We start from the raw sequence: 13,586 nt of genomic DNA, 5'->3' as shown, positions 1-13,586 counted from the left end.
AACCGCAATAAGGGCTCGATCCTACCGGGTTTTATATGTTTTTTATTCGCGCGCCAATGGTTCCCCATCGGCGTTCATATTGCGCATTGTTATTTTCGGTGATTTCGAGAAGGTTACGTTCGCTGTGCGAAGGAAGGTTTTTCAACCAGTTCGAAACTCAGTCACGCCAACCAATTACATATAGTGTACCATAAAATTTAATGGGCATTATGTACATTTTATTATTGACGAGAAGAGTGTATATAATATTATTTAGATAGATTATAAAAATGTCCCTCGACGGTAATGGAATTATTTACGACCCCGCAAAATTTAGTATCCAATCCTATGACTTATGACCGTGAATTATAGTATCTTATCAATTAGAGTATTTCATTTTTTAAGATAAAATCTTGAAGTTAATCAATCGGACGTTGTTTTAAATGATGATTAAGTAATGTTACATCATCGTTGATAAATTTTCATTGATGGCTTTATTCAAATTGATAGTGATTTATTTTACGTTATAATGACTCGATAACAGTGTTGCGTATGATAATTTGTATTTCGGTTTGTATTAATAATAATGATGCATTATCGCTTTAATAAGTAAGTAAAAATACATACTCTGTAACCGATATTACTTTTTATCATTTTTTTTAATTTTTCAAACTATTTCTTTTATTATATAAAATCAAGAACATTACACTAACTTATTTGCTTCGAAGAAGTACAAAGAATAATCATTACTTTTTCTCTATTTTGTCTCGTTTTTTAGATGTCATTTTTTATAATGTGAAAAGCACGCTGAAAAAAATTGCGTATCGACATTTACTCGCAGTACAAAAACGCTAAAAATATGTTTTCGTAAAAACCCTTTCCAGCGTCTAAAAAAATCTGCATGAAATTTATTATTCCTGCACTATACTCTCTGGAAGTTGGCCAAGGTTGACCAAGGACGGAGAATATAGTGGGATACTTCGGTCGAGTTCGGTTCTGCCTGTTCTAAAATCTCTCGGAAGTTGTCCGAGGTTACCGAGAACAGGAGATAAAGTGGGGGTAATTCAGTCGACTTGGCCAGTTTCGAGCGCTTCCGAACATTGTCCGCATATTTTCCGAGTCAAAGGGACCGAAGTCGGAGCTGCTCTTTCGAGCGCGAGCGTTAAGATACTTCACATTTCGCTCTCTCGCGTGTTAAGTGACGACAGTGAGAGAGATAATGATATGGTTTTTCGAAATCTGAGATAGAACGAGTAACTCGGTTCAATTTCAGTATGCGCGTAGGCGTCCAATGGTTAACACGCATGACGAGCGCTGCATCGTGGTCACGTGGTCAAGTTATAATACCACATGCTTATCGGGCACTTCAACAGACTCTTACTGACATCTTTGAATATTTTAGGGCACCAAAAGGGATTAATTATATTTTTGATAGTATATTCTTCTAACAGATATCGTTATTATATTTTTTTTCTTATAAAATTAAATAATTAAAATAATTAATGGTACTTGATTTTGTTAAAAAAAATCGTTTCGAATATCCTTATGTATTTTCCTAGATCCGTTTATATAAATGTCACACCATAACGAATTCTTATTTAGAATTGATGGTGACATATTCTAGGATAGTCACAGATGTGGTGTTCGTATTCTGAAGTATCATTTTTATGCCTTATTGCATTTTGCAAAAGCCGACAAAGATTTTGCGTAAATTGAATATTTACGACCGAAAAGTTTTCATTGATATTGTATTGGTGAGTGCCCACACAAACTTTTATAATTATCAGTAGCGTAGTTTTAATAATATGACAATTTAAAAATTGCGATTATTTGGCACTTTTTTCGATTGCGCGCAAATATGCCGGCTGTACGTGACAGCAGCCGCCGTCCGAACGTCATGCACGCCGCGAAGCGCGCGGGCATATTAAATCTGCAACAGTGTGGGCGCTTACTCGAAGTCTTAGATCTCGGCCGACTTCAGTTGTAGCTTCGGTTCAGATAACTTCCAGAGAGTAGTGGAACTATTACCGTTACATCTGTCTCTAATACAGTGTTGATAAAAAATAAAATAATAATACTTTTATTATTATTGCTATTTTGTCGGACGTATGGTTAGAGGTGCATTTAGACTCAGATTGCGCCGCTGCAGTAGACGTTAATGAATGAGATCGGCGAGCGAAGCGCCGCCGGTCGTCGTCTTCTCATCGTGGTCAACCAAAAGTGTGTTTTTCTCGCTGCCGCCATGACAGTGTTGCTATAATGCATAAAACATATGATAATAAAAATATTTAAACTACTATAAATATCGCTGAGTTTGTCCCTAATATTCTGAATCAAACTCAACTTCAATATTTCAATCTTCAAAACACGATTTTATTAATTAAAATCATTTTCATTTGGTAACCAATGGCTTATATCACAGTTTCGCCGTTGAACTTCAGGTCAGTTAGGCATTTAGATAGTGTCAGAATTTTTGTAGTATCTACAATGACCCTGTGTGTCAGGTCGCCGATTTGGACGCTTAACAATTTACCCACAATTAAATAGTTTAATTACCATGTCGTAAACGGTTACGCAGCGTAAAGTTATTCTAATTGCGTTACAAATACCAAAATCGATTCAATTCTAATTTAATGATTTACGACACTGTCGATTTTCGCTCGCATAATGCATGAGCTGTAGTGTGTTTTACTAGAAAGAAGAGTCGCCGAATGCAAATCGCACATAGTCAAACTAATTGCGGCGTTAATTTTGAATGTACGTTCGCTTTTGGATGTGGCATGACGAGCGAAAAATGGATGACAATGGAGGCATGGAGGCAGGCGTGTATAATTCGTATGAGTTTGCATTGACGCATGAGTGATGCATCAGAAACGGAGATGAGCTCTTCAAAAACTGATGCTAAAAATATCAGTTGTTCTATTAGAATTAGTTTTTTTTAAAGTATAAGCTCATACTGGAGAGGCTTGAATAAATTTTTAATAATTACTTCTAAATCTTCCACTGTCGCGTGCCACACGTTAATACATTAACAACCGTGTGAACACAATCAACAACCACAGTTACCAATCTGAAATTAGAGTGACGTTTATTTAAATAATTTTAAACTAATAATATTGTGAGATCAGGAAAATCTAAAAAAAAAATTATCTGTGTTAATCGATCAGAATTATAATTGTATTATAATCACTACTGAACACGCTAGATATTATAAAATACTAGAGTCCATATGGAATTCGATCTCAACTTATATCACTGGTCTATCATTCTGTTTAAATAATGTGCATAAAAAATATTTTTAAAAGTATGTGCCTTTAAATAAATACTTTGTTCCATGTTAGGGTATTTTACGTACTTTAACTTAATTCCTCTATCTATTTTGAATTTAAAAACGTATACATATTAATATGCTGTCCTATAATTTTTCTATGTATAAACAAAAGGTACGTGCCACACAACCTAAGGCAATGAAGTTTTCGACCGTGCCTATGTGTTACTCGATAGAATGAAAATTAAATCTATTGACTTTTATACACAAAGTTGTATATTTTAACCGAAGACTACAAAAAATCATTACAACTAATTCATTTCTCATAGAAAACTGGTTATGTATTATACATACATATGTATGTTGTATATATCATTTAAATAAAATAATGATACAAACATTGTTTTGTGTAATCTATTAAGCATTCTGTAATGGTGTAGTGTGTATTCTTACATAATCGATTGTTAAGAACAGCAACACGACTGGTTACATGCCAGCACGAATTTTAATATGTTCAGTGTACTAAATGAAAAGCTCTTACCGAAATATTGTCACGCTACAAATCGTCGAACATATTGCGTCGAATATTATAGATTCAATCTGAAAGTGACATGTGACGTTTATGACGTATTGAATAATAGATTTAATAATAAAGTACCAGCTATCACCAGAAACAGTAAATAAATAATAAACGTAGAAACACCCAGATTCGCTTATGAAATAGTGCATATATTATTAATGGTCTAATTTATTAAATATTTAATATTAAATTTTTTGTACATGAAATAATTTTGCACATAAACAATAATCGACCTATTTAAATATTTTTGGTATGTTTTACTGTGTAATGGATCATAAACGCTCTGTAGATTGGTACTGTTTTCCTTTGTTTTAAGGAGTTTCATCAGAAAAATTCACTCGTTACCGAGCGTTTCCACTGAGACGACGCCGACCCGATTTTATTGCTTTTGACGTGAATTTTTGACTTCCGAGAAGTGATAATTGTTTTTGCGTCCTCTTATTGACCAAAATTCGGTTTGGATATACTGTGAGATATGGTGAAAAAAGACAGATTTGTCTTATAATATTTATGAAATACGCATATATATTTTTTGTTAAAAAATCTCAATATTTGTTTTTGAATTTTATGAGAATATTATTTGCCATAAGGCACATCTAAACCGAAATTTGGTCAATTAGGGAGCGCAAAAAAACAATTATCCCTTCTCAGAAGTCAAAAATCCACGTCAAAAGCAATAAAATCGTGCCGTCGCCGTCGCAGTGGGAACGCTCGTTACCAAGCGTTCCCACTGCGACGGTGCCGACACGATTTTATTGCTTTTGACGTGAATTTTTGCCTTCTGAGAAGTGATAATTGTTTTTTGCACTCCCTAATTGACCAAAATTCGGTTTGAATATACTTTGAACAGCCCTTTTATATCAGAAGTCCATAGTAATATCTGTAAGGATAGCTATCATATTTTTAAAATACAGTATAATATCGAAGTGCAGACAAACTATGTCTGTCCGTACTACTTCTTCCGCTTATTTTCTCCTGAGAGAATTATTTTGGATTTGACCTAATGCAGGTTCTAAAACTATAATTAGGTTTAGAAATCCATTAGGTTAGGTTAGGGTTTGAACAGCAAATGGATTCATAGACAATTTTAATCAGGCGCGTACAGTGATACATTCCCTTTCGCTCGCTCACATGTTAAGTGATGAGAAGGAGTAAGAGATAAAGGCGTGCGTTACATGCGTTCCGCACGTCCACTTCTTCTCACTCACTCTCGTAATTTAATACGCGAGCGAGCGAAAGAGAATGTATCTCACAATACGCGCCTAATATTCATTCTTTTTTTGGACCGTGTTATTTTTAAATTGTTTAAAAAAAGTATATGACAATTGATTTGTCAATATCAAATTCACGATTCTCTCAATATATTATTTAAATATTGAGTTAAATTAAAAACAGTAATTTAAATTATGCAAAGAAAATATGTACGTAAATGTAAAAACAAAACTTTTTAGGTTGAGAACCATTTATAACAAATAACACGTATAGGTTTTGAGTGCTTTGAGTAGTCAAAAAATTGTTTCCAAAATTCATCGATTGATTAACAGATTTTACGACGAATTTAAGATAAAATGGTTAGGAATTACTAAATCTTTATACCGTATCTCTGATTAATTAATGTAATAAAATACTGGAAATTTTATCATCAAATCATTTAGAATGGCTTCAGAAAATATAAATTATGTTAGGCACTTTTAAAGATTAAAGCTTGTATAATCTTATTTATATGTAAGATTATACGCTATTTTAATTCTAGGTGTATTACATGAGAGCAAAAAATATTATTCAAGGTTAAATATTTTCTTCTTTTTCTCATACGAAAGTTGTGAGTTAAAAATATCCATCCTCGAAAGAACAGTCAATTTATTTCGTATAATAAAACAGTACATTTTGTCACTTTATGACTTAATTTTTAATTCCATTAGAGACCAGATTTTTTGGCACACGTTTGCCCTATTATGCACCAATTCTCAATGCCCGTTTTGTCCTTGAACTTATGAGCTTTTACACGTTATGAGCTTTTTCCACTTAAATATTATACATACATAAACAAAAAGTTGGAGGTTGTGTAACAAGAACTCTCGCTTGACTTGAAGTTTGCTAATATGTAATATAAAATAAATTTATTTATACATATGTATGAACTTGAACTAGAATGTTCAATTTATGATTAACAATTGACCCGTTTGTTTAAACATAACCAATTTTCAAGGGTGTCCTTAAAATTTACTTGATTCGTCCAACCTTGCTCTTGATCAATTGTTGAGATGCTTAGGAACTGAATCACTCTGCGGGTGATTCACACGAGAACTTTACCAGAATATTACAATACAGTGAATCACTACCTTATTCGTGCGATAACAATGATATTTTTATAGCACAAAAACAATATATTTATGTATTATAATGTTCGTCATTGACACGAATCGCGTTTTATTTTTGAATCGTAATAAAACGCAGTTTGACTGATTTTTTTACAGTTTAATTAACCTTTCAATTGAGCCAGCCTCTCGAGACATTATGAGTTTTTTCTCGAGCTTCGTACTCACGCGACCGCCGTTTGTACGATTGATAGTTGTTTAGAAAAAAGCGTTCATAATTGGCCGTTGTTGTTGTGACACGGTGCGCTTAAAAAGCCGCGAGACTCGCCGCATTCGATTAGCGTACGATGCACAAAACTTTTGATTCGATTAACAAAGCCAATCGTGCGAAACGTTCTATCTGTGCGGTTAGTGTACAACAAAAACAGCAATAGTAAAATACATGCGTCTAAACACAAAATATAAAATACTTGTAAGAATTGTACATACAGGCGGTCCTCGACTTTCGCACATAATTGGTTCCTGAAAATGTGTGCGAATGTTGAATGTACGAAAGTCGAGGGAAGTAAAAAAATTGAAATTGAGTGTATTTTAAAATATTTATTTATCAAGTAAATATAAGGTGTTTAAGAGGCGTTTAAGAGACACGTTTAAGTGGGATTTGCGGGTGTTTCCTTTAAAAAGTTATCAAGAGCTAACTGTTTTCCACTATTCTTTTTCTTTTCTTCATATAGTATTTTATAACATGCTATGTTTTTATTGATCGCCCCACGCACTTGAGATATGCGTTCTCCATTGGGATCACAATCTTCCATAATATTTAAAAATTTGTCAAGGTGCGTTAAGGCTTCATTCATATTTTCCATTGTTAAAGAGTTTTCCAAAATAAACCTGTCTCATCTACATTAAATATTTGGCTAGAGGAATATTCTACATCTTCAATAATTTTGGATAATTAGGAAATAAATTCTTTTGCAGCATCTTTATCCGCATCAGCCGATTCTCCAGTAAATTTAATATTATGAAAAGAATACCTCATTTTAAAATTGTAAAACCAACCGTTACTTGCTTGAAAACCCGTGTTAAAATATTTTTTTAATCTATCCTTCCAATCTTTGTGCAAACTAAGAGCTTTTGCTTGAATAATCGAAATACTCAGAGGGACATCTTTTTGATGTTGGTCATCGATCTACGATGACAAAGATTTTCCATTTCATCCATGTTTTTTTTTGCTGTGTTTTTTTGGAAACATATTAAAGATTGTGGAAATATATCTTTATTTTCCACAATTTTGAACGTATTCTTTAATTATATTTTTATTTTGCAAAATTGAACATATCGTAGACCTGTTTGTATCATACGAACGTCCGATTGAAGCAAAAGATTATCAAAACGTTTTTAAAAAAAAAAATTGAAAAAATTGTTTTTTTTTTTAATGTGTGAAATAGCGAATTGTGCGAAAGTCTAGGGCCGCCTGTATAATGTTTTTTGTGTAAAATTATATAAGGAAATGTAATTTAATTTATGTAGTAATTGAATTGCCCTTTAGAAGTCCAAAGGCATATATGTATGTCATACCCAATATATTTTCTATTTTCAGAAACCATTTTAAATGATTTGATAATAAAATTTCTAGTATTTTATTTCATTAGTTACTCAGAGATACTTCTATATCTACATAATACGGTAAAAAAATAGTTATTCCTAACCATTTAATCTGGAATTTTTGACTTCTGAGAAGTGATTGAGAAATTCGTTTAGATGTATTTTATTCGTTTCTTACTTATTATAAAGCATAATATTGTTACCGAGCGTTTCTACTGCGACAGCGACGGCACTATTTTATTGTTTTTGACGTGAATTTTTGTAATTGTTTTTGCGCTCTCCTATTGGTCAAAATTCGGTTTAGATATGCTTTATTCGATTTTTACTTGTTGTAAGTTGTAATATTGTATTAAAAAGTCTCATTATGAACGCTAGATAACTGAACGTTTCCACTGTGACGGCACGATTTTATGGCTTTTAACATTGATTATAAGCAAGTTGCCCCCATTATCGTAGCCATAAAATGCATCTCATTTAATGAAAAATACTATGAATTCGAAATATTAAAAAAACGATTACTGACTGTCTATCTCTTGCACACCCCCCTGGAAAAAGTTTAAACAACGTCCTTGCAATTGAACCTGAACACTTGTGATTATTGACATCTGTCTGATTTACTGCGCTGCTAACATATGAAACTCGAATTGGTTTACTCTGCCAATTTACACGACTATTACTAGCTAATAATTTACTTTTATAAAAAATATATTTAACTAGTACAATTAGGTCTAGCAAAAGCAATAAAAAATACGCATAAGATAAGTTATAATGCCTGCACTACACTCTCTGGAAGTTGTTCCGAACCGAAGTTACAACTCAGCCTGGACCTACGACTTCGAGCAAGCTACCACACTGTCGCAAATTTCATATGCCGTCCTGACGGCTGCTTCTGTCACGTACAGCTAGCATATTTGCGCGCGATCGAAAAATGTGCTAAATAATCGCAATTTTTAAATTGTCATATTATTTAAGTTACGCTACTGATAATTATAAAAGTTTGTGTAGGCACTCACCAATACAATATCAGTGAAAACTTTTCGGTCGTAAATATTCAATTTACGCAAAATCTTTGTCGGCTTTTGCAAAATGCCATAAGGCATAAAAATGATACTTCAAAATACGAACACCACATCTGTGACTATCCTAGAATTTGTCGCCATCGATTCTAAATAAGAGTTCGTTATGGTGTGATATTTATATAAACCGGTGTAGGAAAATACATAAGGATATTCGAAACGATTTTTTTTAACAAAATCAAGTACCACTAATTATTTAATTTTATATGAAAAAAATATAATAACGATATCTGTTAGAATAATATACTATCAAAAATATAATTAATCCCTTTTGGTGCCCTAAAATATTCAAAGATGTCAGTAAGAGTCTGTTGAAGTCCCCGATAAGCCTGTGGTATTATAACTTGACCACATGACCACGATGCAGCGCTCGACATGCGTGTTAACCATAGGACGCCTACGCGCATACTGAAATTAAACCGAGCTACTCGTTCTATCTCAGTTTGCGTAAAACCATATCATTATCTCTCTCACTCTCGTCACTTAACACGCGAGAGAGCGAAAGGGGAAGTATCTCACCGCTCGCGCTTGAAAGAGCAGCTCCGACTTTGATCCCTTTGACTCAGAAAATATGCCGACAATGTTCGGAAGCGCTCGAAGCTGGTCAAGTCGACTGAATTACCCCAATTTTATCTCCCGTTCTCGGGAAAAAATGTTTTCGTGAAGTGATACATCACTGATCCTTTTTGGTAGGCCGCTAAAACGCTGTTTTATCTACACGTTCATAAATTTATTCGCCACAACATATTAAAAATATACTCGTATCTGCTACAGAATTCACTTATGAAAACAGTAGCTTCGTGTGTGGTCTTGTCACACTATTTGCCACAATATATTAGGATCAAATAATATTAACTTTTACATGCTTAAGTCAAACATTTTAATATTTAACTAAACTCAATTTTATTATTGTACATTAAAAATGTCATCGTCAATCTACGACGTTTCATTAAATTCATTAAAAACATAATAAGGCGTTCTTTGTTTGTTTGTTTTTTTATTGCTATGATAATGTGTACGTTTTTTCCACAACACATGCAATCAGTAGTAATTGAAGTACAGTACACATCAAACACGTGTCATTGATGACAGGTTCAATTGTCCACCGTCACGTGACACTCGATCGGTCAATGCACGCTTTTCTTTCATAAGTTTTTCATAGTTTTATGAATCAATACTCAGGTATGAATAAACGTGTACGCTCCTGAAGTTATTATAATATGTTTATAATAATAGAATAAGTCGAAGCCAACAACGGCTCGCAGTTGTAATGACCCGATTAGATAAGCGACTTTCCAGTTTTGTAAACACACATCAACGCTCACAATCTGCCTTTTATTGCTTATTGTGATTCTGTTTTTACGCTGAATTTTTAATCGTTTTATTGTGTTTTATAACACGGCGCAGGTGTAATAAACTTTCTTCTTTATTTATGTTATTTTTATGTCGCATATACACAATGAGTCATAAAACTGGCGTATTTAGTAAGTACACAATACTTTTCGAGTGACGAGATAGAAAAACGTTTGTCATCCGTTATTCTGGACTAGCGCAGTAATTAGTGTTTACAATCATGACACAAAAATGTAACATACGAATTCCTTTTTTTAATTTTAACACAAACATTTCGGACGTTGATAACTCAACTCTGATAACGCAGTAAAATGTTGAATCGTATTATATATGTGCGAAGATTTCGATGAGGGTCTGAAGTTTTCGATTACAACTCCTCTCGGCTTATAGGTTCAAGTTGACGTGTAAGGTTTCGAACGGGGTTTGAGGTTTTCTAATTAAAACTCTCTTTTACTTTCCTAAGCTTCCAGGTTTATTGATCAAATAAATATTTATATATTCAAGATAATCGCTTTGATATTTTGATAATGCTGTGAGAGTCCTGACTGACTATATAGTCAGAAACAATTTATAATACAACAATCACATTGCATTTTAGTGTTAAATGCGGTGGAGTCTTCAATGGGGTCAGCCGGACAAAGACTAAAATTTTGACGAAAAGCGGTCTGTAATAAAATAGTATGTAAGCTAGGCTCTCAGCTCTGGTTGACAACTCAAGATCAACTATCTGGCGTGGCTCAAAACTAATGCTATCCCTAGCGATTTCTCGGAAGCACTCAGAAGCTAGTGACTAATCAAAATTTTAATTGATGTGCCCACGCTTCCTATATTTTTTTAAACAGTCTTATCACGATTTCTATATTTATAAGTAATTCTGAGAAACATTGTTCTAGGTGGCAAACGGTTGCAATAATAAAATATGCTACAAAATAATTAGTTAATTTATTATATGTATAAGATTAACGTCGTAGTTTTTTATTGTTTTACAGTCAAGTTTAATACATAGGTATTTAAACTAGCTAATACTAATATTGTCACTAAAATCGCATTGCCTCAAGGAAAACGACATTGTCGTGAAAAAATAGTATAGTTAACAAAAAAATATTACGTCGTTTTGGAAACAAGCATAATCAACTTACACTCTGTTTGCGTTAACACAGTCAGTTCGAGAGCTATCCATTTCATCATTATTCATAATTTAGAAAGAGATGGCACGTTTGGGTTTACGTCCCAACTATTAGTTCTAAAGCACGCGATGCGGATATACGTTGGATATACTAATCATTACTCGGGTTTATTTTAATAAATATTTAATATTTAATAAAAGATATTGAACGTTTATCCGTAGCGTATGCTTTAGAGCTAATAGTAAGAGCGTAAACCCAAACTTGTCATCTCTTTCTAAATGATGAATAATGATAAAATAATAGCTCTCGAACTGACTGTGTTAACGCAAATAGAGTATAGTAACTTTCAAGCCTCATATTTTTTTAGGTATATTTTGTATTATTTTATTAGGTATATTTTGTATTATTTTATTAATAATTTTTGAATATTTTTATTACACAATAAATTTAATTGCTAAAAATAATGACAAAGGAGCTCCACTAATTATTCTTGGTGAAGTGAAATATTAAATAAATCTTTTTCAGGGATAATATTTCCACCCTTTAGTTTGTACTATACCTTGCATTATTTATTAATAAATTTAGATTTTTTTTATTACTCTACTAATTATTCTCGGCGAAGAGAAATTTTAGAGATATTATTTCCATCCTTTAGTTTTACAGTAAAAAATGTGTTTTAAATAAATAATAGTATTGAGGTCGTATTTGTTTATTTATGCAAAATTGTTAGAAAAGGGTTATTCAAATAGGTAACTTAATATTATAATAATAAAAGCAAAATTTAAAATCGTTTGAAAATCTATTCTGCATTTTAATAGTGTACTAAAAAAACAATCACGAAATTAATTCCATTTTTAGTCACTTACTTATGTAAACAATTTTTTTAAATCATTGAGTTGTAATCTCTTATTTAATAATAATAAAATTCATTGTAAACTAGACTGAACTAATATGTGTTATTTCAAAACTAGACTAATATTAAATATAATTATCATATTGTATATGTATATAATACTCCTGATTATAATTTATAATGGCAATTGTATAACTAAAACGCCGGTTAAATCTGCATTTGCCGAGAAGATAATCTGCCCCTCAGGTACCTGTCGATTATATATGAACAATTTTAAAGAATTTTGAAGGCTTGGAACCAGAGACTCTAATCTGTATATTCGAATACCGAATATATCCGCCCGTATTTTTACTTTTATTTGTTCATATTTGTAGTGGAATATTTAAAAAAATACAAAGTACCAACAAACACATTTGTGAAGTATTACAAAAACGCATGTATTCGTTTTATTCTTTGATGTATCGCTGCATTATTGTGCACGAATTGTGCCCTTTTTGTTTTGCCTAATTTATTTTCTTATCATTATGATATTTATAATCACCATGGTATAATTATTGGTAGCTAACAAAGGAAATAATAGAAGAAGAAAAACACTTTGTAATTGCCGAAATTCCAGAAGTTCCTCAGATTTCCGTGTTGATATTGTGGCTGTGGACTTTTTCAAATATTGTAATAGATTATTTATATATTTTAAAAGTTTGTCTAAAATAATTTATTATTGTAGTATTATTAACCCTTTCACCGCGGATGTCTTAAGTAAATTGCCACTACTCATTGGGCACCTTAAGGTGCCATAAATCTTGAGTTTAATAATATGGTTATTTAGTATAATTTAAGGCTGTAAATCACTTGAATTTATTGGAACATAATATTTTTTTAAATATTATATGAATAGGTGCTTAACAAATTTAGAAATGGCGCACAAAAATATCTGTCGCGGTGAAAGGGTTAGTCGATCTTTTCTGAAGAATAATTAATTATTTATTATTCGAATATTTGAAAACTTGGAACACATCGTAAAATAAAATTATATTAGCTTTCATAAATTAAACAGGTTTCTTATTAAATGTATTGATTAAATCTTACTCCGTTACGTTGAACCTAGTTTTCATTGCAAAGCATTTTTTTGCATACAGGTTTAAGACCTCTGTATAGCTATTAACTTAAATGCCATCTAATAAATATCTTCAAGTGCAACATAGCTAAAAATAACTTGACACTAACGTTAATTGATAAAGTTCACTTTATCGGATATAATTAATTCACGTCGAGTTTTATCTAGGGACAAGTTCACAGTTTGAAGAGATTCTCAATCGAACGAGCGAACAAACCCCGGGTGGTCTACTTAGGGGTGGTCAGCGGTGATTTTCTACAGTTTTATCGCAACGGGAAGCGAAAACTCCGGCTCGAGCGAGTCTTTGTGTGTG

The 13,586-nt window shown here is 32.4% G+C and overlaps 1 protein-coding gene and 1 long non-coding RNA gene across 5 annotated transcripts in view; one reads left to right on the top strand and one right to left on the bottom strand.

The window, feature by feature from the left end:
* KrT95D (phosphofurin acidic cluster sorting protein KrT95D) overlaps positions 1-13,586 on the top strand; it is a 100,794-nt gene that overhangs the window by 62,490 nt on the left and 24,718 nt on the right. The window lies entirely within an intron of this gene.
* LOC148233300 (uncharacterized) lies at positions 1,804-7,565 on the bottom strand. The gene is made up of 2 exons (XR_015810330.1): positions 4,636-7,565; positions 1,804-4,423 (listed from the first exon to the last, which is right to left on the bottom strand). It is a non-coding gene; the product is annotated as an uncharacterized LOC148233300 (long non-coding RNA).

The sequence above is a fragment of the Plectrocnemia conspersa genome, unplaced genomic scaffold (assembly GCF_051122295.1).
Source record: "Plectrocnemia conspersa isolate PC_06_02 unplaced genomic scaffold, ASM5112229v1 ptg000008l, whole genome shotgun sequence".
Taxonomy (NCBI): domain Eukaryota; kingdom Metazoa; phylum Arthropoda; class Insecta; order Trichoptera; family Polycentropodidae; genus Plectrocnemia; species Plectrocnemia conspersa.
This window is presented reverse-complemented; position numbering and strand designations above follow the sequence as displayed.